Here is a 14,200-nt window from a genome sequence, read left to right as displayed (position 1 = left end):
TACTGCCTCTCTTAAGACACATTCTGCTGCTGTTTCACATGCAGGTATCCTGCTCAAGGTGCACAGGCTGCGTCTAGGGTGTTAGAATCCCAAGGTCTTCACTCCCCCAGATAGAGGACCAGGAGAGAACACAACTCACTTCCAGAGTGTGCTACGGAAGCCCCAGCCCACGCCCACAGCAAAGAGGTAGTTTCAAATACGGGCTCAGAATTACTCAGGAATGACTGGGACGTAGCCCAGATGGGGCCTTTGAGATGGGCTGAGGTGGGTTTGAAGCCCGCCCCCCCCTCCCAACTCCCCCCGGGTTATTGTACCAGATGCTGTGGCTGGTTTAAAGAAGTGAGGGGGTGCAATCCCAATGCCATCCCCTCAATGACAGGAGACAGCAGAGAGTAGACTTGGTTCCTGACCCTCTGACTAACGTGTTCAGACTCGTGAAGAACTGCCTGTGTGCACTCTGATGCCTATTTCAAGCCCCCAACCCAAAGACCACAGCTTGAGACTTGGTCCCGGGGGACAGTATCCAGGGGTGGAGTTTGAGGGCTGGCTGATGAGCTGAGCTGATGCCATCTTTACTTGGTTTGGATCTGAGGCTTAGCTCAAAAAGACTTCTCCCCCTTTGAGGCTGCTATCCCTACCAATGACGCACAAGTTGGTTATGCGGCGATGGACCAGGTTGTAGGCCGCTGCCAGGCATCCCTCCCGTGTGGTGAAGGCCTTGCAGCGGGCACTGCCAATGATGGTGCCACCCTATGCAAAGGAGATGGGAGCCTTGGCCAACAAGGCAGCAGAAGGGACCTGTATTGGGGAGGGGCGGGGGGACTGGCAGACCTTGCAGAATGGAGAGAGTGAAGTCCAGGGCCTCTAGAAGCCTGGCAGGGGTCTCCCTGTCCCTGGGCCTTCTTCCTGGAATATATGAGTAAGTGGAAAATACCCATCTGTCAGTCTTGGGAAGTTCAAACAAGGTAACGAAGTGAGCAGGCCCACCTGCCCACTGTGCCCACTGGAAAAAAAAAATACTTCTCCCCTCTGCAAGGGGTGTCTTCTTTGATTCTGCTGTATTTTTTGGAGTGTTTACACTTCCTCTAACTATCCCATTTAATACCTTTCCAGATGGCAGGAATACTGGTTCTACATGTCATGCCCCTCAAACTGCTCAAATACAGGTCTCCAGGACAGCCGGGTGGACAAATCCAGGGGCATGTTCAGGTCTCCATCTGAGAGGCAGAATTTGGCAGGTTGGTCTCTCGCCCTTTGAATCCTCCTAGGCTTCCTGGACCCGGCACTCCTCCCCTGCTCCTCCCTTAGCTGGCTCCTTCACATCCTTCAGGGCCCACTTCTCAAATGGAGTTTCATCAGAGAAAAGCCTCCTGACAGCTCTGTATCTGCTACGGCCCCCAAACATGTTCCTTCCCTCATTCTCTCACCACCCCCCCGTTTCCTTCCTCTGTATCACCGCAGTTTGTAATTAGCTTCTCTTTATATAGGTTTACTGTCTGATTCCCCTTTTCAGACTCAACTCCATGGTGGAGACCATGTCTGTGTTGTTCAGATTCTAACCGGGGCCCAGCACTGTGCTTGGCGCAGAGTGGGTGCTCAATAAATATTTGTTCAAGGAGTGAATGGATGGATGAATGCCTGCTTACAAGGTTCGAGGTATAATGCTAAGCACCGGTTCTCAACCTTGGCTGCACATTAGAATCACCTGGGAATCTTTTTAAAATCCTGATTTCTGGGCCTCATCCTCCGGAAATTCTGTTTCTTTGTTACTAATGTTGTGACCCCACCCCATAACAAAGAAACAGAATTTCCGGAGGATGAGGCCCAGAAATCAGGATTTTAAAAAGATTCCCAGGTGATTCTAATGTGCAGCCAAGGTTGAGAACCACTGACCTAGTGGCATTTAGCTAAGCTATTTTTCACCCTTTTGTCTGTCCATATTTTAAGGTTTTGAGGCTGTCCCTTAAGCTTCTCACTATCCTCCCAGCTCCCAGCACAAGTCTACTATTGAGGCAGCCAGTGGTAGTGGTTAGGAAGGAAGGCTCTGAGTTGACAGCCCAGCTTTTCTACTTACTATCTATGTAATCTTGTTTATATTAATGTCTTTTGCATTGACTAGAAGGTTTAGCACAATATGACATGATAATGCTAGTATTTGGTATTTTTGTTTTATATCTGACTTTCATTAAAATACTTTTAATATGATGTTAGCTATGTATTTAAGATAGATATTCTTTATTGTTGAAGAGGGTCCTAGTTTTCTAAGTTGGAAATATATTGAATAGATTCTTTGTATCTATTGGGATAAATATTTTTTATTAAAATGTAATCTAAGTCTATGTTAATAGATTTTCCAATATTAAACCATCTGGGTTATCCTGGGATAAATGTTATTTGGGCATAATAAACTATTATGTAATATACTGCCTTAATTCAGTTTTCTAAGATTTCATCTAGAATTCCTCGTCTCTATCAAAGTGATTTTTCTAATATGCACATGAGAGCAAGTTGCTTCAGACTTCAGGCTTGCACTGTTTCCTAGACTTCATCTATCCTGTGTACTCCAGAATGACCCATCTCGCTTCCTTTAACTCTCTTTTACCAACTATGCTCTAGGCTTAAAACATAACCAGGTGCTTCTGGTTCTTTGGGTATGTCATCCTCTTTCATACTAATATATTTTTAAAAAGTGATTCTCTTCAGCTGCAAAGCATTCCCCATCCTCAAGTCTCTTGGCAAAGTCCCTCTTATCCTTCAAGTCTCATCCAGAGGTCCGGCCTTCATACAGCTTTCCATCTTCTCTTCCCCAGCTGAGCTCCCCATTCCTCTTTTGTGCTCTTTTAACTTCCCAGTTACATCTCAATTACAGGACTTATCACATTGTACCCAAATTATTTACTAACAGGACTTTCTTATCCACTAACCCTATGGCTTCCACATTGGGATTCAAGCATGCAAGAGGGTAAGAGGATTCTTGGTAGGAAGAGAAAATAAAAATGTTATAATTTCTATTTATATTGTTTATTTCCATAAGTTTCATTTATATAAGTATGTATTATTTAAGTATTATATGTGTATGTATATATATTTACACATACACACACATAAATAACAGATCACTGTTATATATGATAGAATGTGTATATGACTAATAAATAAGTAAATTTACAGCAGCTGAGATCTGTTCAATTTTTTTAACTGATGGGACAAATGATTAAAAAAAAATGTTGAAGGCCATTGTATCAGACAATGAGTGGAGTCTTTGAAGGTGGGGTCCTGTTTTAGCCTCAAGTTATATTCTCCTCCACTATCACTATAGTTGAGACAAGATATGTGCCTGATAAATATTTGAAAGGTTGAATGAAAGGGATTAGAAAAAGTAGATAGTTGATAAGTGTTTGCACTGGAGTTTCCTTAATATAAGAATTATAAATAGTAAATTAGATAGTAATACATCTTAAGTGGTGATTATTAAGGTTCATGTTTTACAAGAATAAAAATCTTCAAAGGGAGAGGAAATAAACCATTGGGAATTATGGACTTCTCCATATGACTAGGTAACCATTGAAGCAACTGGGGCTGGTTCCACGTCAGGCAACAGGTACGCCCAGGTGCCTCTGCACACGGCTTGTGGGTTTTCTGCCATGTCCTCCCCTCTGACCTCATGATTTACTCCCCCATTGTCCCACCCCTGCTTCAACCTTGCTGATCCCGCAGGCTCAATAGTGGGGTTGCCAGGTAAAGTACCAGACACCCTGTGACACTTGAATGCCAGATAAACAATGAATAAAATTTTAGTGTATGTCCCCAATACTACATGGAACACACATACTAACAAATTACTGGTCATTTACCTGAAATTCAAATTTCATTGGGTTGCTTGCATTTTTATTTGCTACACCTGGGAACCCTACTCAGCTTCAGCAGTGCTCTCCCTGATAGCTAATAGTCATCACTTGTCGAGGCTTACTTTGTGCCAGGAATAGTTGCCATGTGCATTATACACAAAATATCTTATAAATCTTATATTAATGGTCACAGGTAGGAATTATCACGTCCAATTTTATAGCTATAGAAGCTTGAGGCTTGCAGGGGTTGAGCAACTGCTCTGGGTCACCAAGAGGAACCTATAAAACAGCCATTTGAAATCTAACTTTAAAGCCTATTTCTTGTGGAGATACACACACAGGGCACTTTGGACCAGATAAAAATGTCTGAAATAGGGTTGGGCATCATGAAATGTGGTGCATCTCCTACCCGTGGTGGCCAAGCCGAAGCCAGGAGTGGGGCCGTTGTAGGGTTCTTCAGCAGCGGGCCTCAGGTTTGGATGGAGGTCCTTTGAAGCCCTTCCCTTTCTATGCAGGCTGAAAAACCACTCAGATGTTGTTCAAGGAGTTATACATACATGTGTGCATTTTGCAGTGGGAGTTATTTATTTGCTTGTTTATTTTGCCATTGGGAACTTGTTGGGGTCCAACCCCAGCGGGTCCAGGGGTCCCCAAAGGTGTGGACGGAGTCGGTGAAGAAGGAATGACACGGAGGCAGCATTCAGGTGATCATCATAGTTGGGTTCCTCAGCCAGGTTCTGTTGCCAGGTTCTAGTCATCTCCAGCCAAGTTCTGTCTAGGATCTCCAGTGAAGTTCTGGTCAGGTTCTCTAGCCAGGTTCTATACGGGTTCTCTGCCATGTTCTCTGGCTAGGTTCTTCAGCCAAGTTCTGTAGCCAGGTTCTGTCGCTAGGTTCTCCAGCCAGGTTCTCCGGCCAAGTACTCCAGGTTCTCCAGCCAGGTTCTCCTGCCATGTTCTGTCTAGGTTCTCCAGTGAAGGTCTATAGCCAGGTTCTGTCCAGGATCTTTTGCCATGTTCTCTTGCTAGGTTCTGTCTCTAGGTTCTGTGTCCTGTTGTCTTGTTACATCTGTATTTATACCAGTTGATTTTAATCCTGTCAAATTTCTATTCCAAAGGTTAGGGTGTTTCTTATCTCCATTCCAGGGAGTATAGATTATGTAGCTTAAGCATGATTGTTCTTAGTTAAAGTGATTAACTACCCGCCTGGCACTGAGTGAAGGGGTTTTATTCCCTCCCTAACTTCAGGGAAAAATCCCTACCTGGGGAAACAACCTTTCTCGGAGAGGTGACCTTGGTTAAAACACATAGCGCCAAGGGGAGCAAACATATTAAGAACAGTATGCCATATACGCCAGATCCCTTGAAACATATGCTGTGCAGATGTTTCTTCCCTGCAGCGACTGTGTTAAGCAGCAAGGATGGACCGGCTCCCGGCAGGAACTCTGGCTAAACAATCCAGGGACAGAATCAGCCCCATTGGGAGAAGTGCTGGTCTCATCATGAATGTAGTATTATTTCAGAGTCTGGTTTGGAAGAACAGAGTCCTTAGCTACTATATCAGTTATTTTTCTCAAAATCTGATCCTACTGGCGAACCTTTCTGAGTTTGAAGTAGATTCATGGCAATAACTCCCTATTTTCAAATGGCAAAACAATTTTCAGTGACTTTTTATATAGCAGGTTTATATTTAAGATTAGATACATGCATACGTAGGTTCCCTTCGGGATCTTGGAGTTAAATTCTGTTTAAAATGCCAATAAGAACTCTATAAGATCTTTCTGCAATCTATAATAATAAAAGTATAATATGCTAATTAGACCAGACAGCCAAACAACCTTTCAGATGTCATTCCGGAAGTCCTTCTGGACAAAGCTACGGCAGCAGAGGCTGAGGCAGAGAGCAGTTAGGGGCGATCAGGCAGGCAGGCAAGTTGTTAGGGGCGATCAGGCAGGCAGGCGAGTGGTTAGGGGAGATCAGGCAGGCAGGCAGAGTGGTTAGGGGTGATCAGGCAGGCAGGCAGGTGAGCAGTTAGGAGCTAGTGGTCCCAGATTGCGAGAGGGATGTCTGACTGCCGGTTTAGACCCGATCCTGGAGGAATCCCTGAAGGATCGGGCCTAAATTGGCAGTCGGACATCCCCTGAGGGGTCCCGAATTGTGAGAGGGTGCAGGCTGGGCTGAGGGGAACCCCCCTCCCATTCACAAATTTCATGCACCAGGCCTCTAGTGTCTTTATAAAGATGAATTTATTAATTGCTATTTTTCACACTGACTCATCAACACTTGTAAGAAATATCCAACTTCTGAAACATGATGCCAGATATGAAATACAGCAGTTTGTATGACTATAGGGACAATCTCTCTAGGAGCTTATCTGCTGAATTATTGCAGAGGGTGGCACTGGAGAGTCTCTTCCAATAGATCCTGGTGGAAAGGAGAGGTCTGAGGGATGGACATGTGAGGCTGCATTCTGGCTCTTCCACTTATCAGCATTTTGAAGTTAGACAGAACACCTGACATCTGTAAACAAGGGATGATAACACATTCATCACTGGGCCATGGTGAAGATTGAGATAGAATGTGTGAAAGCCACTCACACAGTGCCTGACATATAGTTGGTGCATCAGTTAAGATTTGGTCAGTTGCAAGCAGAAAAAACCAAACTCACACTGGCCTAAATAACAAGGGAGTTTATTGCTTCATGTCACTGAATACCCAGAGGGCAGGCTTCAGGATTGGTTTAATCCAGTTGCCCAATGAAGTCACAAGGTCCTTCAGGATGTTGGCCTCGTCCCAGACAGCCTCCTTCCTTCTTGCAAGATGGATACTCTCGCTGTGCAGGACTGCATGCACCTCATCATAGCAAAAAAGAGAGAATGTTTCTCCCTCCACATGGATCAAAAATCCTGGGCTTCCTTCTAGTGAAGCTATATTTGGTCACTCGCTGTCACACTCTGGACCAGTTGGCTTTGAAATGCCAAATGCTGATTGGCTCAGGTCTTCATTGGGTGCTAATCCCTGAACCAATCACTGTGGCAAGAGGGATGAAATAAAAGATTGGCTTTGACCAACCAGGGCTCACACATTGCGCTGGTGGCAGGTAAATCCTACCCAAACATTGTGCCTGGAAGGAGGTGGAATTCCTGTTAGCAAAATAACCACAGGATTACTGCAACAGATGCTCAATAATATTGTTATTGTTCTTATCAATAAAAAAATTCCACATTCTGGAGATTAAGTTTCCTTAGGGCCAATACCAAGTAGTTCCCCCCTTTAAAAAGTAACCATTGTCTTTTGGGTTATAAGAAATATTACATTATTTTATTCAGGCCTATCTCTTAGTCATAGATCCACATTCTTCAAGTGCTTCTTCAATGAGTTTTAAGTGGATTTTTAGGTCATAGCTGGCCTAGATCCAAAGCTGTCTTTTCTGTGAAGGTGGTGATAGTGATTGTGTTATCCTTATCCATCTGAAGTAGAAAGAGCTGGAAAAAATTTATAGGCCATTAGCTGGACCTGCCATCCAACCTGCTATTGGGTCTTCTATCACATGAAGTTCCCTCTGTGGGCCAATTCCATGAAAGGAACATATTACATGCATTAGATATGAAGCATATTGGGGGCTTTTTAAGAGGATGGACATGAAGCAAACCACATGCAGACATTTCAGCTGATGGATGACCTGTGGATGGGCAGGTGCTGCCAGTTACAGCTGAGCTCTGGGAAAGGGGTAAGTAGGGCAGCTTTTAAACTTGGCCTTGAAACTGCCACCTGAAGGTAATAACATTGCCAGTGGGGATAAAAAAGAAGTCCACGGGCTTTGGTTTCTGCAGATCTTGCTCAATCTCTGTGAAGGGTAATGAGCTCTTAGATTTTTTTAAACAAGACTTTCTAGTCCTTTTTATTCAACAAGGCTTAGCTCAGTATTCCCTCTGGAGATGTGTAGAGAAAGATCTTGGGTTGCTTGGCCAACATCTTTAACACCTCACAGGACAATACAACTTTGCCTTCTCTGTTTCATTTTTCCCCCGTCAGGGATTTAGCAGACGTGTGAGACTCACTTGTGTTTTGTAAGCGGGAAGTATTGATGAGGAAGTTAGTAGGCAGTACTTTGTTCTGGAGGGAGCAGAACATTTGTAGTCATATTAGTTTCCTACTGCTGCTGTAACCAATTACCAAAAACTTAGTGGCTTTAAACAGCACAAGTTTATCATCTTATAAATTTATAATCTTATAATTGAAGATTGAAGTCTTAAAAATCAATGTGTTGGCAGGATTGCATTCCTTCAGGAGGCTCTAGGGGAGAACTATTCTCTTGACTTTTCTACTTCTAGAAGATGACTACAGTCCTTGGCTCATGCCCCCCTCCCTTCATCTTCAAGGCCCACCATGTAGCATCTTCAAGTCTCTCTGTCTCCATCTTTCTCTGATCTCTTCTTCCATCATCATATCTCCTTTCCTGATTTTAACCTCCTGCCTCACTCTCATAAGAGTCCTTGTGATTACATTAAGCCCACCCCGATAATCCAGGATCATCTCCCCATGTTAGGATCCTTACCCTAATCACATCTTCAAAGTCCAGGTAAGGTAACATATTCACAGGTTCCAGGAGTTAGAATATTGACATCTTTGGGGGCCATTATTCTGTTACCATAGTGGTCTTCTTCTCTTACCTGATCTTTACTTTTTTTTCCTTTTAAAGTTGATTTATTTTTTGTTTCAAATAGATAATATGTTCATAGGGTTCACAAAAAGAAAAAAATACCAAAGAAGATATGCAGATGACTAATAAGCACATGAAAAGATGCTCAACATTATTAATCATTAGGGAAATGCAAATAAAAAACATGAGATACCACTTTACACCCACTAGGATGGCTATAATAAAAATATGAAAAATTACAAGTGTTGGTAAGGATGTGAAATAAATTGAAACCCTGGTACATTGCTGTGGGAATGTAAAATGGTGCAGCCACCATGGAAAGCAACAGTATGGTAGTTCCTGAAAAAGTTAAACATAGAACTGCCATATGCCCCAGCAATGCCTAGATATATACCCAAAGAATTGAGAGCAGGGACTCAAAGAGATGCTTGATGGACATGAATATTTATAATAGCATTATTCATAATAGCCACAAGGTCCATCAACAGATGAATGGATAAACAAGATGTGGTTTATACATACAATTGAATATTATTCAGTCATTAAAAATAATGAAGTGCTGATGCATGCCATAGTATGGATGAACCTTGAAAACATTATACTAAGTTAAAGAAGCTGGAGACACATAAAAAAAACATTGTATGGTTCCATTTAAATGAAATATCCAGAACAGGTAAATCCATAGAGATAGAAGCAGATGGGTGGTTACCAGGGTCTGGAGGCAAAGGGGATTGGGGAGTGTCTGCTTGATTGGGTTCAATGTTTTCTTTGGAGTGATAAAATGTTTTGGAACTTGATAAAAGTAGGTGGTTGCACAATATTGTAAATATACTAAATGCCACCAAGTTGTACACTTTAAAATGATTAATTTTATGCTATGTAAAGTTCTCCTCAATTTAAAAAAGTAAAGCAATAAGCAAGGTATACATTGAGAAATCTTACTCCTACTTCTGTTCTATCTGCCCAATTTTCCTCCACCCATATAGATAACCACTTAAATTCATTCATTGTATATCCTACCAGGGTTTCTTTATGCAGAAATAAGCAGATGTAAGTTTTTTCTGTTTGTCTCTATTTCATCAAGGGTAGCATGCTATATGTAATTTTTACTGTTTTACATCTAATAATACCTCTGAAATTCTTTCTATAACTTCAATACTCTACAGTTTAGATATAATGTAATTTATTTAATATAAGCATTTAATGCTTTAAAGTTCCCTCTAAGCACTGCTTTAGTTACATCCAAAAATTTTGATATGCTCTATTTTTATTTTGATGTAATTCAATATATATTTTTATTTTCCCTGAGACTGTCTCTTTGATCAAAGATTTATGTAGAAGTATGCTGCTTAATTTCCAAGTATTTGAAGACTTTTTTGTTATTGATTTCTAGTCTTATTTCATTATGATCAGAGAAAACTTTGTGACTTGAATTTTTTCCATCTTTATCTCTTTAAAAACTTTTTATTTTGAAATAATTGTAGATTGTCATGTAGTTGTAAGAAATAGTACAGAAATATCCATAGAGTTGTTCTTGATTGAATTGTGTCCTTTTCAAATTCATATGTTGAAGTCCTAACCCCCAAAACCTCAAAATGTGAGATTTGGAGATAGGGTGTTTGCAGAAGTAATCAAGTTTAACTAAAGCCATTAAAGTGGTTCCTAATCCAGTATGACTGGTGTCCTTATAAAATAGGGAAATTTGGATACAATGAGATATGTAGAGGGAAAACGATGTGAAGACACAGAGAGAAGATAGCCATCTATAAGCCAAAGAGAGAGACCTGGAATAGAGTCTTCCTCACAGCCCTCAGAAGGAAACAACACTGTTGACAACTTGATTTGGACTTCCAGCCTTCAGAATTAGGACACAATAAATTTCCATTGTTTAAGCTACCCATCTGTGGTTCTTCGTTATGGCAGCCTAGCAAACTAGTAATCTTAACTCAGTTCTACCCAATGGTAACATCTTCAAATCTTGCATAACAATAGTACAATTGCAACAGAAAAATTGACATTAATATAACCCATATACCTTATTCTAATTTCACTAGTTTTACATGTACTTAAGTATATGTGTGCATGTGTTTGTATTTAGTTCAGTGAAAATTTTTTCTTTTTTTAAAAATTGATTTCAGAAAGGAAGGGAGTGGGGGGGGGATAGAGAGAGAGAGATCAATGATGAGAGAGAATCATTGATTGGCTGCCTCCTGCACGCCCCTACTGGGGATTGAGCCACAACCTGGGCATGTGCCCTGATTGGGAATCAACCCCTGACCTCCTGGTTCGTAGGCCGATGCTCAACCACTGAGACACACTAGCCGGGCAAAATTTTATCATATGTAGATTCATGTGACCACCACTACAGTCAAGATACAAAACAACTCCATCACAAAGATCCTTTGTACTGCTCTTTTATAGCTACAGTCACCTTCCTCCCATCCCACTCCCTGGTCCCTGGCTACTACTAACCTGTCTCCATCTCTATAATTTTATCATTTCAATATTGCTATATAAGTGGAATCATATAGTATGTAACCTTTAGAGATGGCCTTATTCACATGGCATAATTCCCTTGTGATCTATCCAAGTTGTTGTGTGTATCAACAGTTAATTCATTTTATTTCCAGAGTAGTATTCTACGGCATGGTTGTACCATAGTTTCCTTAGCCATTCATTGGTTGGAGAATATGTGAGTTGTTTCTAGTTTGGGGCTATTATGAATAATACTTCCATAACCATTCATGTACAGGTTTTTTTGTGTGGATATAAGTTTTCATTTTTCTGGGATAAATGATATATCCTTTTACTTTCCATTTTCCTATACCTTTTGTTTTAAATGAGTTTTTATAAAACACCACATAATTTTGTCATTTTAGAAATGCATTCTGCCAATCTGTTTCTTCTCTCTCCTTTTCTTTTTCGATGTCTGTTCCTATTTATTTGTTACTCTTAGAACTGGACTCATTTTGACTGGACTCAGACTTAGAGGTAGAAGCTTTCAGAGAGGACAACCTACATCATTTGGCAATCTGTTCCTGGCATTTTTCCTTGGCTTCCTTTATCCTCTTAGTCAAAAGTTTAGCATATTCTGCGACCTCTTCCTTATTTTTCTTAGTACTTTGTACAGAGCAATATGCCAACATTTGTGTTGCAGGACACGTGGAATAACAAAATGCTAACTCTTGGGTGCTTTGGGCCTTCTTGTTTAGGGCAGCGGTTTTCAACCTGTGGGTCGCGACCCCTTTGGGGGTCGAACGACCCTTTCACAGGGGTCACCTAAGACCATCGGAAGACACATATATAATTACATATTGTTTTTGTGATTAATCACTATGCTTTAATTATGTTCAATTTGTAACAATGAAAATACATCCTGCATATCAGATATTTACATTACGATTCATAACAGTAGCAAAATTACAGTTATGAAGTAGCAACGAAAATAATTTTATGGTTGGGGGTCACCACAAAATGAGGAACTGTATTAAAGGGTCGCAGCATTAGGAAGGTTGAGAACCACTGACCTACGGGTTCTTAAATATTATTTATGGTAGAGAATAAAGTATCAGTAGAACAACCATTTGCTTAGTCCAAGTTTCTTGGTGTCCTTGATTTTCTACCTCATTGCTTATTTTAAAAGATCTGGAATGAGACTTGACCCACTTTAAGGAGTCAACCTTGATAGGGTAGATATCAAAAATATTGTTTCCATATAAACAAAAAATCAAACCTCTAATTTTTTTTTTAGTCAAAGAAATACACATGCCAACAAATAAAAATAAACAAATTAAATCATAACAAAATCAAATAGCACTAAAAAATATATGATGAAAAGCAACAAATTTCATCCTAACACTTTCTAAGTCTAGGACAATCCCCAAGGACAACCTCTTTTACATGTTTTTGTTTGTGATTACTTTGGTATTTCTAAATATGCCCATATCAGTTGACCCTTTCACAGGGGTCGCCTAAGACCATCGGAAAATACATATATAATTACATATTGTTTTTGTGATTAATCACTATGCTTTAATTATGTTCAATTTGTAACAATGAAAATACATCCTGCATATCAGATATTTACATTATGATTCATAACAGTAGCAAAATTACAGTTATGAAGTAGCAACGAAAATAATTTTATGGTTGGGGGTCACCACAACATGAGGAACTGTATTAAAGGGTCGCGGCATTAGGAAGGTTGAGAACCATTGGTTTAGGGGCTTTCTCACAACATTTTGGTGGACATCATTTTATTTTATTTTTTTAGAAGGATTGAAAAATGTGTGGATTCTTCTAGCTCTTTTGAGTCTCAAGTGATGAGGCACAGTAGTATCAGTGAGACCAGGAATATCTTTCTCCCCCCTTTTTTTTTACAATGACCAAATTGAGAGCACTGAGACGCATCCATGATGCCATTCCAAGCAGATTTGTGCTTTCTTTCTCCAGTCCTCCTTGGTCTATAAAAGGAATGTCCCTTACTCAGCACAGGCAGACATGGCCATGGGTCGAGACACCTGCTTCCTGGGGAAACCTTGTTTGTCATTTCCAACATTGATTAGAACCACATAACCCTTCCATTTTTCACCCAGAGCATCAGGAACAACTTCTGGGGCCATACACTTCTTTCTAAAAGCAGGGAATTTTCATTCATTGTCCACTTCAATGAGTTTCTGGCAGCCAGTGGCTGGGAAAGAGAGGTTCAGCTTCCTCCTAAAGCAGCCAACCGCCTCTGAGGCGCCATGAAAAAGAGGTCTGCCAATGCCTTTCAATTGATTTGCTTAGACTATTTGCATTTTATATACTTACTTGTGTTTGGAATTAAACCTACCATTTTATTTTGTTTGTTCCCTCTGTTTTTTGTTTCCTACCTCATGCTATCTTTGGGGTTATCTGAATCCTTTTAGTATTCTATTTTATTTATTGTGTATGGATATATATGTGCGTGTTTTATTATATCTCTGTATAATATTTTTAGTGGTTGCTCTAGGAATTATAAAACACATCCTTATCTTTTCATGATATTTTACCACTTTGAGAGGAATGTAGAAACCTTACCACCACACAGGGCCTTTACTCTCCCTGCTTCATTTGGTAGTTGTTTATGTATTACATCTACAAACATTGTGTCAAACAGTGTTGTACTTTTTGTCTTCAACCATAAAGCAGAATTTAAAAAATTTGAGAGCAAGTCTATTATATTTACCCATACATTCCACCATTTCTGTTACTCTTCCTTCATTCCTGGTAGTCTAAATTTCCATCTGGTATCATTGCCATCTGTTTGAAGAATATACTTTTATATAAAGCAGGTCTGCTGGCAACAAATTCTACTTTTTTTTGTTCTGAGAAGATTTTTATTTCACCTGCATTCCTGAAGTATATTTTTGCTGGACATAGAATTCTGGGTTGATAGTTCTTTCCTTTCAGTAGTTTTAAAATGCTGTTCTGCTTCCTTCTGACTTCAATGATTTCTGATGAGATGTCTGCAATTATTTGGGTCATTGTTTTCTATAAGTAATATGTCACTTTTCTCTAGTTGCCTGTAAGATTTCATTATTACTTTAGGCCTAAGTAGGTCTAAGTAGTTTGATTATAATAATTCTGGCCATGGCTTTTTTTTCTTTTTGTTTTTCCTGTTTATGATTTGATGAGCTTTTCAAATCTGTAGGTTTTATATACTTTGCCA

The 14,200-nt window shown here is 40.2% G+C and overlaps 1 pseudogene; it reads right to left on the bottom strand.

Moving 5' to 3' along the window:
• Positions 1 to 11,447: 11,447 nt before the first annotated feature.
• On the bottom strand, positions 11,448 to 13,636 carry LOC102238639 (annotated as a pseudogene).
• Between the last annotated feature and the right edge of the window lie 564 nt (positions 13,637 to 14,200).

This window comes from Myotis brandtii, unplaced genomic scaffold (genome assembly GCF_000412655.1).
Source record: "Myotis brandtii unplaced genomic scaffold, ASM41265v1 scaffold154, whole genome shotgun sequence".
NCBI lineage: Eukaryota > Metazoa > Chordata > Mammalia > Chiroptera > Vespertilionidae > Myotis > Myotis brandtii.
Note: the sequence above shows the minus strand (reverse complement) of the source record. Positions and strands in the feature narration are given on the sequence as shown.